The 17,901-nt window shown below is 34.4% G+C and overlaps 1 protein-coding gene across 4 annotated transcripts in view; it reads left to right on the top strand.

The window, feature by feature from the left end:
* The window catches only part of MAGI2 (membrane associated guanylate kinase, WW and PDZ domain containing 2), a 1,519,032-nt gene that overhangs the window by 687,799 nt on the left and 813,332 nt on the right, over positions 1 to 17,901 (top strand). The gene's annotated exons all lie outside the window — the stretch shown is intronic.

The following is a 17,901-nucleotide window of genomic DNA, read 5'->3' as shown; positions in this document are numbered from 1 at the left end:
TTTTTTTTTTCTTCTGTAAGGAAGGCAGGGGTGGAAGTGAGCAAATGCAGTTCACTTGCCTCATAGTAGAAATTTATCCTGCTTCCGAACATCTATTGATTGTGGTGCTATCAGAAATAGTTACCAACACATCAATTTAAAACACTGGCTTCTGCTGATATGGTGGCTTCAGAAAAAAAGAAAATTCAATGTCAATACCCATTGCTTGTTTTCTAGCCGTATTGTGATGACTTTTTATTAGAAAAGAGTAAAGACAAGGGAAAGAGAAAATTAAGATCTGCAGACACTGCTGCATTGTGGAAGGAAGTCTTTCATATAGCTGTGTAGAAGACAACCATGCTGACCAGTCACTATCACCTTTGTAAGGAAAAGCAATTACAGTTGCCTCTATATATAATTTCTCCTACTAATAAACATTTGTCTTATGGTCATAGGAAACTATTTCTGTAACTAAAATGGATTTATAAATATTTCTTATGATATATTTAAGGAGATAAAAGCATATCTATATTAACCACTATTTTGAATAGCTTGAACATTTGACAAAATGTTACTGTCACAGTGTGTAATTGGCTTGGCATTCTCCCAACCTGCCACTGAGCAGGCTCTCATAAGCATGGGAAGGAAGAAAAATTTTGTTCCACATTTATTAGATGATCTTTGCAAACCAAGAGAATCTATCCAACATCCATACCCAGGGGCTTCCAAAATGCTGGAAGCACTCTAGTGGACGTACAGCAAACCTAGGAGGAAGTGACCTGAATCAAGGGCATCATTAAGTATATAATACTCTCCCTTCTCCTGCATAGAGTGTGTATGCTTGGTGTTGACACAGGAGCCTTAATTTCAGCTTGGTGTCAACACAGGCAGTTCACATGAGTTTTATTCTAACTCACCCATCTATAAGAATGCCATATCACTTTGTTTTTTCCAAATTGGAATAAATTGGACTGGATCCCCTTTTTACACTGGTGTTGAGAAATAAATTTCAGTGATTTTGATGGAGGTCTTCCCTTTCTTAAGGCTATGCAAGTATCCATGTGTCTTTATGGCGTGTTTATTAACAAACTGTTCCTTTCAGCATGAGGAATGTGCTGGTGCCCACCCTCCTCTTCCTGCTCTCCTACTACCCCACTACCCCATTACCTGTTGCCCCTTTTAGAGACAGTCTGCTAGAGAAGGGCCCTTGGGGCCCATAAGACTTACCAACAGACATACCTTTCCCTTTTCCTTTCTCTGAGCCCCTTCCTCTCTCCTTGTTGAAAAAGTGATTTCACGTTTCTCTCCTACCACTTCCATTTTCCACCTTTAGAACCCATGCTAACTTCTCCTTCCTGGGTTGTAAGGAATAATATGCAAAACCCTGTGAGATTTTCTTTCCATTCTCTCTGTTGCACATGTATAGTTTGGGAGATCCTAAGCAATCTCTGCTTTTCATAGAAAAGAGATTCATTTCCTCAGGTAAAAAGTCCTAGTTTTTACGACTATGGGAGAGTAATATTTTCCTTTTGATTCAAGGCCTTGAGTACTAATTTGAAGGATTAAATTTATAGCCACCTTCTGTTCTCACAGGATTAAACCAACCCATCTTTACATGCTGAATTCTACATCAGTTTGCAAATTAACCACTCTTACAGAATTATGTAAACATTTTTCACTTAAAAAACTAAAAAACAATGGAGAAACTGCAGTAAGATCCAAAAACTTCACACCCCTAGGATTGCTATAATCAAAAAAAGAGACAACAACAAGCATTGGTGAGGATTTGGAAAAATTCAAACCCTCATAAAGTACTGAAGAGAAAGTAAAATGGTGTAGCCTTTTTGAAAAACAATCTGGTGGTTCCTCAAAAAATTAAATATAGAGTTACTTATGTACACCAGTAATTCCACTTCTAGGTGTATACCTAAAAGAAATAAAAGATGTCATTCTACATAAAAACTTGTATATGAATGTTTAAAATAACCTACAAGTGAAAGCAACCCAAATGTCCATCACCTGATGTTAAATACAATGTGGCAGATCCATACACAGGAATATTATTTGGCAATAATAAGTAATGGAAGAATTGGTGCATGTTAAACACAGTTGAAGCTTGAGAATGTTTTGCCAAATGAAAGAGGCCAGACACAAAAGGCCATATATTCTATGATTCCATTTATATGAAATCTCTAGATAGGCAGATCTATAGAGACAGGAGTTGCCTAGGGCTAAGGGGGACAGGGGATTAGAGAAAGAAGGCTGAAGGGTGTGGGGTTTCTTTTTGGTGTGATGAACATGCTCTGGAATTATATAGCAGTGGTGGTTGCTCAGACTTGTAAATGTATTAAGAGTCAGTGAATTGTACACTCTAAAAGGATATATTTAATGGTATATTAATATCTCAATTTTTAAAAAGCATGGAGAAATGGAGGTGAAGAGTCATGTCCCTATTGTCCAGGAGTTGTAAATTTTATATTTAAATTTTAAAAATAAGGGGCCTAAAATTCATATGGAACCACAAAAGACCTCAAATAGCCAAAGCAATCCTGAGAAGGAAGAATAAAGTGGGGAGAATTATGCTCCCTGAGTTCAAGCTCTACTACAAAGGCACAATAACCAAGACAATTTGGTACTGGCACAAGAACAGACCTATAGGCCAGTGGAACAGACTAGAGAGCCCTGATATAAACCCAAGCATATATGGTCAATTAATATATGATAAAGGAGCCATGTATATACAATGGGGAAATGACAGCCTCTTCAATAGCTGGTGTTGGCAAAACTGGACAGCTACATGTAAGAGAATGAAACCGGATTATTGTCTAATTCCATACACAAAAGTAAACCCAAAATGGATCAAAGACCTGAATGTAAGTCATGAAACCATAAAACTCTTAGAAAGAAACACAGGCAAAACTCACTTGGACATAAACATGAGCAACTTTTTCATGAACATATCTACCCAGGCAAGGGAAACAAAAGCAAAAATGAACAAGTGGGGCTATGTCAAACTAAAAAGTTCTGTACAGCAAAGGACACCATCAGTAGAACAAAAAGACATCCCACAGTATGGGAGACTATATCCATAAATGATATATCTGATAAGGGGCTGACATCCAAAATATACAAAGAGCTCATGCATCTCAACAAACAAAAAGCAAATAATCCAATTAAAAAATGGGCAGAGGAGCTGAACAGACACTTCTCCAAAGAAGAAATTCAGATGGCCAACAGGCACATGAAAAGGTGCTCCACATTGCTAGTCATCAGAGAAATGCAAATTAAAACCACAATGAGATATCACCTCACACCAGTAAGGATGGCCACCATCCAAAAGACAGACAACAATAATTGTTGGTGAGGATGTGGAGAAAGTGGAATGCTCCTACACTGCTGGTGGGAATGTAAAATAGCTCAACCACTGTGGAAAGCAGTATGGAGGTTCCTCAAAAACCTCAAAATAGAAATACCATTTGACCCAGGAATTCCACTCCTAGGAATTTACCCTAAGAATGCAGCAGCCGAGTTTGAAAAAGACATATGCACCTCTATGTTTATCGTAGCACTATTTACAATACCAAGAAATGGAAACAACCTAGGTGTCCATCAGTAGATGAATGGGTAAAGAAGAAGTGGTACATATATAGAATGGAATACTATTCGGCCATGGAGCTAGAGGGTATCATGCTCAGTGAAATAAGCCAGGTGGAGAAAGGCAAGTATCAAATGATTTCACTCATCTGTGGAGTATAAGAACAAAGGAAAAACTGAAGGAACAAAACAGCAACAGACTCACAGAACCCAAGAATGGACTACCAGTTACCAAAGGGAAAGGGACTGGGGAAGGTGAGTGGGAAGGGAGGGATAAGAGGGAAAAAGGGGCATTACAATTACACACATAATGTAGTGGCTGTGACACGGGGAAGGCAGTATAACACAGAGAAGATAAGTAGTGATTCTATAGCATCTTAATACGCTGATGGACAGTGACTGTAATAGGGCATGTGGTGGGGATTTGATAAGAGGGGGAGTCTAGTAATCATAATGTTGCTCATGTAATTGTACATGAATGATACCAAAATAAAATAAAATGTAAAAATATAAAAAAATAAGGGGCATTCCTAAAAAGAAAATAAATCCTTCAATTGCAACAACATGGATGAATCTAGAGGGTATTATGCTCAGTGAAATAAGCCAGGTGAAGAAAGACAAGTACCAAATGATTTCCCTCATTTGTGTTGTATAACAACGAAGCAAAACTGAATGAACAAAACAGTAGCAGACTCACAGACACTGAGAAGGGACTAGTGGTTTCCAAAGGGAAGGGGTTGGGAAGGGTGGGTGGAGAAGGAGAAGGGGATTAAGGGACAGTATAATTCAAAATCACAATGTAGGTAGGTCACAGGGAAGGCAGTACAGCATGGAGAAGACAAGTAATGACTCTGTATCATCTTACTATGCTGATGGACAATGATCTTAATAGAGGGATTGAAGACTTGTTTAATGTTGAAGAATGGGAGAATGTTGAAGCCACTGTGTTGTTTATGTGAAGCTATCATAACATTGTATATCAATGATACTTCAATAAAAAAGGGGGGGTGTTATAATTTTTTTCATGAAATGATTTGGGGCTATGTGATAGAGAAAAATGACTTTTGCTTTTCCATTCTAACTATTATTTACTACATAATCAAAGGTAACAAAATTGTTCTCAACAGCCAGAACTGATCATTTTGTTGTCAAAAACTTCCATTTCTGAGTCCTTATAGGAATGCATGCAGATGACACACTCAAATTTGGACAGGGATGTTGTGGAACCTTGGGTGCTTCCATGCTGCTCCTACCAGCTACGCCCTCTAGACCTGAAAGAGAAGAGGTAGCAAGATCCACACACAGGAGGCTGTGCAGAAGAAACTGCCAGCATTGAGGTCTTGGCTCAGGGACACACCCAAGCCCACTTTAACATCATAAGGAAGAAGATAAGAGACTTAGTACCCCCGAACTATTCCAGCTTTACTTTAATAGCTTTCTCCTATTTCATGACAGCATGCTGGTGCTCCCCATTGATCAGACACAGTGGAAGTGAAAGCTTGGAAATGTCTCTCACACAGATCAGACTTCCAGGAAACAGAGCAGAGTGAAGAATGGCAGGGGGATGGGGGTGTCCTGCAGGGGAAAATGAAAAATAGCCACCTGAACTCCTTTATTTCTACCTGTCTTTACAGTTACTGTGAACTGGTTTTATTTATATATTTTACCACTTCTAATAAACTAAAATTTTCTTGAGAAGTTGAATTTTATATATTTGTGTATTTCCAAAACCACTTTAAAAACTGTATGGCATGTATGTCAAATATTCAGTGAATGACAACTGAATGAAAAATGAAAAAAATGACATAGTATTATTTTTTCTTTCTTTCTAGTCAAATATAATTTACATATTAACTACTAGTTTATACAATTCCTGTCCTTCAGGGTTACACAAGAGAAAATGATCGGCTTTTTTCACTTCTGAGAACACTTTGAACAACTTTTGTTAGGGTTTATCATATTTCTAATCCAGGTTTATTTTATTTAAAAAATAGCAAGAGAAAGAAAGCCTTACTCTAAAAAACATGTTTAAAGGTCACTTAGCACTCATTCATGTTCAGACTGTGGTTCACTCTTTCTGCAAGTAATGACAGTCTAAAAACGTCACCAATTCAAATGTAGCCAAATGGACCCTTCCTTTCAAAGTTCAGTTGTGAAAATAACCACCAGTATGGATAAGTTTTACAGGAAAATTATAATACTTTTTAAAAAGTGTTTGACTCTCTTGACGACATTTTGGCAATTAAAACAATTTATCTTGCTCTATAATGAAGGCATGGAAGGTAAATCACTATATAACTTTCCAGAAGAAGAAAACCAAATTGTTTCTTGAAGAGGCATTTGTTTTTAAAATATTAATTGAAAAAATGGTGAAAGGGGAAAAGTAGAAGTACAGGGATTAAGTGGAGCAAATCAGTAACTGGTTGCATTGTTCAACCACACTGTGACTTTTTTAGTCATTTCATATTTGGAGTGACTAACAATAAGGTAGTGACCCCTTATCCTTGGAGGACGTGTTTCAAGGCTCCCAGGGGATGCCTGAAACCTCCAATAGTACTGAACCCCATATATACTATGTTTCTTTCCTAGATATACATACCTATGATAAAGTTTAATTTATAAATTGGGCACAAAGATGAACAATGACTGATTAACTAGAACAATCATAATAATATGCTGTAATAAAAGTTGTGTGGTCTCTCTCTTTCTGTCTTTCTTAAAATATGTTATTTTACTGTACTTCCTTCTTCTGGTGCTGATGCCAGATGGTGTCAGAGGTGTCAGAGGTGTAGGCACTGGGACCTAGTGTTAGGCTACTCTTGATCTTCTGATGCTAAGACAAGGGGATCATCTGCTCCAGATCTCAGCTGACCACTGGTAACTGAAACAGAGGAAATGGAACTACAGATAAAGGGAGCCTACTGTATATAGAAACTTAACTCACTCTTGGCAATAGGGATTTCAAAGAGTGGAAAACATTAGCCATTAGATGGAGCCTAACAGAGCGTGTAGTCTAATAATGATATTGTGGTTTGGCTGATAATTTAAAGACTTTATATTGCAGTTGTTGCTGGTATTAGTGGGATATTTTACAGGCTTATGTCCCTGCTTTGGATTTGAAAAAAAATCAATAGAACTTAATGAGAAATGATGGTTTCTACTTCAAACCAAATGTTATACTGCAAAATATTCTGCTGATAAAAAGAAGAAATGTGTCACCTTCTCCTTAGTCCCGCTTTCTCTAAAGGCTGCCATACTCTTTCCTAAAATCAATAAGTGGGTGAAGCTTATATCCCATGTATTAAGAACCTATGCTGATATACAATATTCAAGTCCCAAAGAGGAAAGTGTGCCTATTATTTCCATGGGGTTATCAGGTTAGCCTTCTGAATGAAGCCAAAGGCTGTCTAGATTGCCAGCTAAACCCTTTCTGCTTGGGACTCAAGGGGTGCCCTGAATGATTTATTCTCGTGCCAGAGTAGGAGTTATGACACTTTCTTCTTGCCAGCCCTCAGCCATCTTTGAACCATATTCCAAGTCCCAAGCTATCTCTGACCCCCACTTTTTGTCACATTATAATGTGTTCATTTGAATATTTTACGCAGACAGCCAGAATTGCAGTTATAACTATGAACGACATAGGTAATTATAATTAAGCTATGTTTCTAGCTTGAAAACCAAGATATGAACAAATTTTTTAATTTTTAAAAAGATATATAATAGATGCAGAAGCGAGTGGAAATGTAGATGCTAGTTCTACAGCTGGAACAGTAAAGGATAAAGGTGCGTTATGAATTTCACCATAAATGATAACTGCAATTTGCTGAGGTAGAGCAGAATGGAAAAGCTAATTGTTGCATGAAATGATTCTTAAAGATAATAAATGGTCATCAGTAAGAGACAGTCTCAGAAAATACATAGTGAATTTAATAAGCACTTTTCTCCCAACAGTAACAAAGAATCAATGAAGTTAGTTGCTGACATAAGAATTAAATGTCCAATAAAAAAATTTGAATGATATTTAATAGGTTCTGAGCTTATAACTTTGGCTTGGCTTGCTGTAAAATAGCCTGGATTCTTGCACAAAGAAGAAAGTGAAAACCATTTTGATAGGGAAATTTTAAGGCAAAACAAAATAAACTATTATTCAATTATAGAAATTTTTGTTAGAAAATAAATGAAGAAAAAATTAAAAGGAATGTTTCACAGAAAGTGAAAGATCTTCAGTTTTCACCAAACAATTGCCCATAATATATGAGCTTTCTAAAAATATTAAGTATCAATTGATTCAAAATTTGAGAAATCACAAGTACTTTAGCTTTAGGCAAGTCATACAATATAAGAGATACTGTCCAATTAATTCCTTGGATATTTTCTCCTCAAAAAACTTTCAATTTTGCCAAAAAATTTGATTCACAGACTAAAAAATAAGCTCTTAGATTAGATAAATCTTTGCATTTTCAACTATCAAAGAATTTCAGCTACATATGAAAACTTTAAGTTTCATTATGATGGTTGATGCTCCAGACATGTTACATAGAAAGTCTAAATTATTAAAATCTTAAAGCAGAAGACTAATGTTTTTCTTATGGCTTTATATTACTGTATGATCTAGAAATATTTGTACTGAGTTTTCTAAAGCAGACTGTATGTCACATGTCATAGGTACAGTTGTTAAAATCATTTATATACACGTTACTGCTGTGAATCATCACCAGTTTATGAAACTGTTGAAAGAAATAGAGTACAATGAACCTAATGTTGTGTTCTTTACCGTTGTTCTTTGAATTGTGGAAAGTATTCACAAAGATGTACTCTATTGTTAAGTCCAACTCAAGTTTCATGGAGTAAAAGAAATGTTTGCCAGATATTCAATGAACCAAAACAAAAAAGTGGCAGCATTGCCTCACAGATATCGTACAGCACACAAACCTACTAAATTTGAAGCTCCAAGAAACTGAAAGTAAACTCATTTGTGATCTACGTAGACAGCTACAAGAATTTAGGTTGCAATTGAAACTTCTCATAATGCAAAGCAATAAAAATGATTTTGCACATTTTTAACATGAATCACTATACAGGTTTAATTGCTAGCAACAGCATTATGTCAATCTTGTACCTGTACAAAATACATGAAGTTTGAAGAATGCTTTGTTGCAATTGATGATATTTAGAGTTCTTTCAAATATGTGTAGTTGCTCTTTGAATTCACGTTACTGAGTGGACATAAAAATTAGAGAATTTACTTCAGTTGGACAGTTTGAAACGGATATGCTTTTGTTTTTCAAAGAGTCAAACATTCTTCTAAAAAAGATGAACCAGTTTTATATACAGTCACTGAAAATTAGTATGCTTGCAACAATTTGAGTTGCAAATTTTAATTTTTTTAAAACAATTTAGATTTATAGAAAGTTTATGAAAATAATACAGAGAATTCTCATATACTCCATACCTAGTTTCTCCTGTTATTTACATCATGCATTATTATGGCACATTTGTCACAATTAAGGAAATTATATTGATATATTACTATTAATTAATTTCCATACTTTATTCAGATTTACTTGGTTTTTACCTAATGACTTTTTCCTTTTCTAGGATCCCATGCAGGACCCCTCATTGCTGTCAGTCGTCGTCTCTCTTCCTCTTGGCTGTGAACACTTCTCAGTCTTTCCTTAATTTTAATTGCCTTGACACTTTTGAGGCATACTGGTCAGATATTTTATAGAATGTTCCTCTAATAGGAATTGCCTGATATTTTAAATTATGATCAGAGTAGAATTACGTGTTGGTGGGTGGAAAACACAAAGGTGTTCATTTTGATTTCATCATATTTACAGTACAGACTATCAACATGATTTATCACTGTAGATGTTGACCTTGATAACCTAAATAAGGTAATGTTTGTCAGGTTTCTCCACTGTAAAGTTACTCTTTTTTTTCCCTCTTCCTATGCTGTACGCTTTAGAAAGAAGTCACCAGGCACAACCTACACTGAACTGATAGGGAGCTGTGCTATGCCTCCTTAACAGCAGCATATCTATGGAATTTATTTGGAATTCTTTTTTATGAATAGTTGTCTATTATTCCCCATTTATTTATTTATGTAATCATTTATTTATATTGGTTATATATGGACTCATGCATATTTATTTTATACTTTGGGTTATAACTCAGTACTGTTTTGTTTGTGATGCTCAAATTGGATGGTGTGTTTAGCACTTCTCTATTTTCCCACAATACAAAATGTTTCAGGCTCATTTTGTATATTTCCTCCATTTGTCTAGAATCATACATATGTCTAAGGAGCCCTGTTTTCTATTATTGGAGAATGGTATAAGAAACCAATATCTAGGCCCTAAGAGTGCTTGTCACTGGGGTATTTTTGCTTCTAGGCATTTTCAACTGACAGACTAAGGAAATATATGTGTGTGTGTATATATATATATATATATATATATATACACACACACACACACATGTTAGTAAATATTTCTTTATGTAGTATCTGTATCTATAGTAAACTAAACATGAATTTATAATGATGTCACCAAATCTAATCCATCACCACACAGATTCATTCTCTTCCTCTTGTCTATAACCTGCTCCAACATTGAGAAATCCATCTCCCACCATCCATTTAATTGTTCAATTCCAAGATATCTATATCTATATCATCTATATCTATCTATCTCAGAATTGTTAACTTGTAACCCTATGGAAGATAATTTTATCAACTAAAGTACATTACTAAACTAGTTTCTTTTGCTGTTAGTCCAACAGACTTCATTCATTTTCATAGTTACTGAGGTCAGCAACTGTCACCCTCACCCACATCAGTGAGGTTGTTTCACATAGTTACAATACAACTGGATTTTTTTTGTCATATTCTGCACTACATTCTAGGATTCCCCTGACCATCTAAATGACGTTTAAAATCTGTGTACATTAAGATTAACTCTGTGTGCTATAAATTCTATGAACCTTAAAAATGCATGTCATGTAGCAATATATAGAATTGCTCACCACCCCTGTTCACCACCCTTCTTAGCTTCCCCTACTCAGACTACCCCCAACCCCAACCAAATCATGATAACCACTGATCTTTTTACCATCTGTAGTTATGTTTTGTCCAAAATGTCAAACAACTGGAATCCTATGATATATAGCTTTTTCAGACTGGCTTCTTTTACTTATCTATATACATTTAGGATTCACCCATGCCTTTTCATGACATGATAGCTTATTTCTTTTAATTTTTGAATAATATTTAATCTGCTGTATGTACCCTAGTTTGTTTATCCATTTGCCTGTTGAAGAACATCTTGCTTGTTTCCAGTTTTGGGCTGTTATATGGATAGATAAGAACCAAGGTGACTAACAGCCAATACCAATGTTCTATAGATAGTAAGCCTTAGTAACTATTGACTAATACATACATGCATTATTTTCAGAAAAGGTAAATGAGAATCTAGCTAGTTGGAAGAGAATAACCTTCAGTTTAACACATCAGATTGACTCTTTGCTTAAGATAAGACAGTAGATTGATGTTGAATCTCTTAAATTACTTTTATCTTCTCTTTGATTATAGCTTTTATATCTAAATTTGCTTAATTTGTTTTTATTTTACATTTCTTTACATAGTCACCATTAAGAGAGATATGTACACTTAACACTTTACTTTTATCTTTATTTAGATGTGTTCATCAATAACCAAGCACCTACATCTTATGTTCATTGTTGAATTTAGTTCTTTTACTTAACATGATCATTGGAAAGGGAAAAGCCCAATATGAGAAACTTTGATCAAACTTTAGTCTTTGTTAAAGTAACATTTACAATGCATTTCAAATGTGTGTGTGTGTATATCAGTATGTGTGTTGTTGAATATAAAATACAAGAGAAGATGACAATGCCAGTAACTCTGGGTACCCATTAGGCAGTGCTATGAAAATTTAGAGACATCAACAGTTGGACTTGACTGCTAACTTGCCACTGGAGACATTTCCAGATTTTGTGAAGATATGTTGAAAGTTTTACCTCTCATTTTAGAAGCAACAACTATTTTTCTTTTGATATCTAGGTGTTTCTATCCCTCTGTCTTCCCTCCTTTTCATCCACCATACTACTTCTTTGTCATTTAGAAACATTAATTTGCTACTAAAATTTGGTGTATTCAAAGTGGATTCCTCAAGACTAGCACCACTTTGCTTTTGTTGACAATTGAATCATTCTTCTCATGGGACACCAGTTTCATTTTATATTAGAAGGTAGTAAACTAAGTGTTATGGACTTGTTTACTTAAAGTTAGCCCATTTAAAAAATTAATACAATTAAAATATACATATATCCAAAGCCATCTATAGATTCAGTGCAATCCCCATGAAAATATCAATGGTGTTTTTCACAGAAATAGAACAAAAAAATCCTAAAATATATATTTAACCATAAAAGACCTCGAATAGCCAAAGCAGTATTGAGAAAGAAGAACAAAGCTAGAGGTATCACACACCTTTATCTCAAACTATACTACAAAGCTATAGTAGTCAAAACAGTATGATACTGGCATGGAAATAGTCAAAAAGATCAATGAAATTGAATAGAAAGCAAATAAACCCTTGCTTATGTGGTCAATTAATTTATGATGAGGGAGAATATGCAATGGGGAAAAAGACACACTCTGCAATAAGTGGTGTTGGAAAAACTGGGCAGCTACCTACAAAACAATGCAACTGGACCACTATCTTACACCATGTATAAAAAATAAATTCAAAATGTATTAAAGATCTAAATGTAAGACCTGAAACCATAAAACTCCTATATGCATGTATATATACATGCATACATACACACAGTGGAATAATACTCAGCCATAAAAAAGAATTAAATCTTGCCATTTGTGACAATATGGAAGGACTTAGTGGTATTACACCAAGTAAAACAAATCAGAGAAAGACCAATACTGTATGACTTTACTTATATGTAGAATCTAAAAAAATAAAACAAAGAAAACAAAACAAACAGACTGATATATACAGGAAACAAACTGTTTGTTACTAGAAAGGAGAGGAGTTGGGGTATGGGCAAAATAGGTAAAGGGGAATAATAGTTATAAAATAAAATCACGGGGCTATAAAGTACAATAAGGGAAAATAGTAAACAATATTATAATAACTTTGTGTGGTGATAGCGGGTAACCAGGCTTATCATGAGGATCATTTTATAATGTATAAAAATATCAAATCACTGTGAATACTGCATGCCTATTACACTTCAATTAAAAATTAATTAACTAATTAATTAAAATAAGGCCATTTATGTTGATAGATGACCTTTTTAAAATTGTTTAACAATGTAAGTGTTAAGCTGAAAATTCTGATTACTGAGCTGCATTTTGTGAGTGGACCTGTTCTCCCCATCCCCAAAAGAGGAATGGTTGTTGCCTTAATATATGTTTTTCATGGATCTGCAATACTACTATTTGAACAGTAAAAATATTTTACATTGACTGGAAAAATGTGCACATGTTTTAGTAGTTAGAAATAACTCCATTTGGAAAATAGTTCATATAATATCCAGGTGCTTCTAATTGTCTAGGTGCTTGCATGGTAAACTCTTAATATATTTGACTCACAAAGTTAAAGGAAAACAGCATTTGTGTTCCTCAACATAAGATCTCTGATTTTAATTGCTTTTGTTCTTGTTCACCATGTAGTTTAGGCATATTGTCTTGTTACAAAACAGGCAGTAGGAGGAGAAAAACTTTTTAGTAGTGTATACCTATCCTTATATTGTCATTAGATTTTCCTAACTGGAAATGAGTTAATTATATATGTTGAGCATATGTCTGTGAAAGTTTGGAAAATGTCTTTTAAAACTGTTTAACAAAACTGTCATAGAGAAAAAAACAAGGATAGCAGGAAAAAGAAAATACCACCCACACAAGAAAAATCCAGTTTTAGAGAAGCAAAAACAAAAAAACAATTTGAAAATATACAATTTAATGATAAAATTGCTGCACCTTATACAGTGCTTTAAGTTACTTTGATGAACCAAAGATGACTTAAATTATTACTCCTCTTATTTTAGTAACCAATGTCTCCCATTAAAAAAAACACAAAATTAAGAAATACCAGTTGAAAATACTACTATCCTATTGCTATAGACTTATAGATACCTTTGAAAGGTGTTATAAAAATGATTAAAATATGTACTTTCTCATTCGTTTTATTTCACTGAAACTATTTCTTTGCTATCATTAATAAAACCATTATTCTAGTTGCAGCTTGAGAAAAAGTCTATTTCCTTTCAAGAAAACCATGGAAACTTATACTTTTAAATCTTTGTTATACAGTCATGATGAAATCAAATAGTAAACCAACTTTTCAATACTGATCAATTTTTTTTTAAATATCCACATGATATATGTTCATAAAGTATAAAAAGTGAATGTCAGTAGATATGGCCAACTTAAAATATATATTGTGATTGTTAAGCTAGGTGATTTTCTTTCATTCCCCATTTGAACTATTCAATGCTCCAAAATTAATTAAAGATAATGACATGGCCTATAGAATTTTCCTTGCCTCCCCCCATTTTTTAGAAAAAAAAATCTATCTTGAATCTGTCACTGTCAGATTAACATATTAAGATGTTTAAATACTTTTAAATCAGAGTAGAACATCTTTATTCTAACTGAATTGAATAGACTGTCAAGTTCCCAAATAGAATAACTGCTTGACATTAATTCTAGATTGTAAAAAAAAGAAAGGCTATTTATATTAATACATTTCATCTAAGTAGTTTCTGTACATTTAATTATAAACATATACGATCTTCATATAAGAGTTTCAAATATTGTAAAAATATTAAAATTTGGCAGGTATTTTAAATTTGACTGAAATGGATAGTAAATACAATATGTTTGCTTCTGTGGTTTGTGGTTCCGTTGCACTTCTAACACATATGTTTACATTTACTCTCTTTCTTAAATAGCACCTCATTCTCCTTTCCCTCACTATGGTTTATTTTTCCTTTCTATACTTTTCAACCTGTTATGGAACCATGTGTTGGTTTTGCTATTGTAGTTACTGTCTGTTATCTGACTGATGTGCAGTTCATGAGAAAAAGGATCATTTCCTTTAGTGCTCTATCTTCATTGCCTAAAATAATGCCTGGCATAAAGTAGGTATGCATGACTATTTATTGAATGATTGAATGAATACTACTAATAAATATATCTCATTTTATAATTGAAGGAAGATAGGTTCAGAATCACTATCTCATTTGACCAGGACCTCACAACTAAGGGATACATCCCACAGGGAAAAAAATCCTTTCTTATTCCTAATGAAGTGCTGTGTCTAATACTACCTTTGTTTACAGCATTCAACCTCCTTTTTTTCCAATTAGTTCCATATTCACATTCGATTAAAATAGTTGAGGAATCACATGCTATCCCTCTATTATGAAATTAAAAATATTGATGCAGCTTCTCAATAAAATGTTTAATAAATTATATCCATTTCTGTTTAGAAAAATAATATTGAAGTATCACACTAGGTCATTATATTTCTTATTTTTATAGAAATGTGTATAAGTGTATAGCTTCCCATTACATAAAGACTGGAATATACTCACCAGTTTTCATAATATCACACACTTGATTTTATATTTCACTATTATTTAAAATAATTTCATTATTTTAGTCAGTGGAATAAGTAATTATTCTCTTACCTTGAATTCTTATTTTTGTCTGTCTTTGCTAACTATTTTATTAATTCTTCTAAGATTTAGAGTCACAGTGTATGTAAGTATAGATATAATGCCACCTTGATATGGCTTTGTTTGCAACTGCCCACTAATCACATAACTTCCCCTTAACAATATCACCATTTCCTCACATACGTTATAGGCGTCCTGTTATGGGCTGCATTTTGCTCCTCACCTCCAAATTCTTATGTAGAAGCCCTATCCCCCAGTACCTCAGAATGTGACTTCATTTGGAGACAGAACCATTACGGAGACGATGACATTAGATGAGGCCGTTAGGATGGGCCCTAATCGAATCTGACTGGTGTCCTTACAAGGACAGGAGATCTGGGCACACAGAAACACCAGGCGAGCTTGGGCACACGGGATGGCCACGTGAGGGCAGAGCAGCAGCTAGAAGGCAGCTGCCTACAAACCAAGGAGAGAGGCATGGGACAGATGCTTCCCCTCATCCCTCAGAAGAAACCAAACCTGCCAACACCTTGGTCTTGGACTTAAGCCTCAAAACTGGGAGAAAATGAATTTCTATTGTTTGAGTCACATACCTCGTGGTATTTTGTTATGGCAGCCTAACTAATATGGCTTCTATCTGACTATTCCACATTTAAAGCTTACAGAAGCACTGTTCTAATATGTAACTTTATAATCATTCTCCAGCTGTTTATCTTTTTATTATTTTAGAGCTCCTATATTTTACTCCCAAATCTGAAAATATGTCATTGGTGACACCTATGGCCTGCACATTACGGGAGCTGTTCCCGTTACTAGAAAGCCCAATAACATTTTGTATATACAATAGGTCCTCATTTAGATCACTAAAAAGATCTGTGTACTGGTTAATGGGGAACTGGATAGCAGAGGAGTATCCTGAGATCTCCATGGTACATGCAGAAGTGCCAGATAGTTTAGGTATGAAAATGAAGTAGAGAAATGGTGCATATGACTCAAACCAATTTACACACACAAGACACAACACACACACACTATCTCTCTCTCTGTCTCTCTCTTCCACATGCACACATACAAATCTTAAAAATCATTTTTAGCCTGTTTCAGTTTCAAAAAAAAGATTTCTGGTAGCTAACAATAATGTATGAATTACTTAGTTTAAAACTAAATATATAAGAGAAATGGGGCTATGGAACATACTTCTAGATAAATCTAGAAAAAGGTTAAGATATAAATTTCATACCCTTAAGACACTGCCAAGTACTGGAGATAGGTTGTAAATTTGACTCTGAACCTCTTAACCATGAAAGCAATGAAAAAGACAAATTCAGTTACAAGAGTCACAATCTCCAAAAGATAAAAACAAGAAATGTTTCCTGATTGTCTGACCTATGAGAAATTTCTCCCATGGGTCCTCATGAAGGAAACACTGTGTGATGTAGGAGATCATATTATATATCCCTACAATAAATGCAGCCAACAGTTTATGAAACATAAAATCAATTCTGAAAAAATCTGAAGCAATGTGCTCTGGATATGCAGGTCTCTGGCACAGCCTGGCTTGATCTAAAGATGACTTTTTTCCAAACTTTTATTATGCATATTTCAGGTATACAGGAAAATTGAAAGACTAGCAAAGTGATTCCAGCATTTAGTTTGCACAATTTAAACATTTTACCGTAATTTCCTTATCAATACCTATCTCTCTCTCTACTTATCATTTATTTATAGTTCTTTAGCCATTTGAAACTAAGTTAAAGATAATACATTTTAATGTTCTGAGTGTCAGCTCCCTGCTAGTACATACTTTCACATGTAGTGATAACATAATTTCTCAGGCTGAGGTTTTCAGTAACAGAACTTCCAAGGTACAGTTGAGTATAACTGTATAAGGATACAATTTAAAGAAAGGTAAGCAAAGAGCTCAAAGTCATTCTTCTTAGTCTTGCCTAATAAGAGCAGTAGATATTCTGTGACAATTAACTAAGTCAATATGGAGGTAAACATACACATGTGCACACAACAAAGTATTTTCTTTCTTGCTTACTTCAAGAATAATTTGTATCATAAGAAAATAGAGTTGAGGTTAGCAATATAATCTGATCAAAATACATGATGTCAGATCACTTTATTAAATCCCTTAACCCTTTTAACTCTTCCACTGACATAAATAGCATAAGTAAAAATTATTTCGACCATGTCTTAGGCATTCCCTCTAAGTGGCTTATTCAACAGTTCACACTCAGAAGAGCATTTAAAGACAGTAGTACCCTTAGTGAACCTTCAAATGAAAACAGAATATAAGGAGCCACGAATGAGACAGCCATTCACACATAAAGTCTTTCCTCAGTAGAATACCATTAGCAGAATTCAGTCCCTTAAAAAAATAAACAAAATTTCAAGTAGAAGGTTGTTTGCTTGTGTCTTACAAAGCCTGTTTGCTAATGTCCCTATTTGCTATGTGTTAAGGTGTTTAGAGCCTATGACAAGGACAGGACTTACTAATAAACTTCCAGAGACAAAGCTTCACAAAGAGCCAGCTACAGATTGTTTTTTATCTCATTGCCAATGTTAATGATAGTTCAGAAAACTGAAAACAGTGCAGAT

This window comes from Manis pentadactyla, chromosome 7 (genome assembly GCF_030020395.1).
Source record: "Manis pentadactyla isolate mManPen7 chromosome 7, mManPen7.hap1, whole genome shotgun sequence".
NCBI classification, from domain to species: domain Eukaryota; kingdom Metazoa; phylum Chordata; class Mammalia; order Pholidota; family Manidae; genus Manis; species Manis pentadactyla.
Note: the sequence above shows the minus strand (reverse complement) of the source record. Positions and strands in the feature narration are given on the sequence as shown.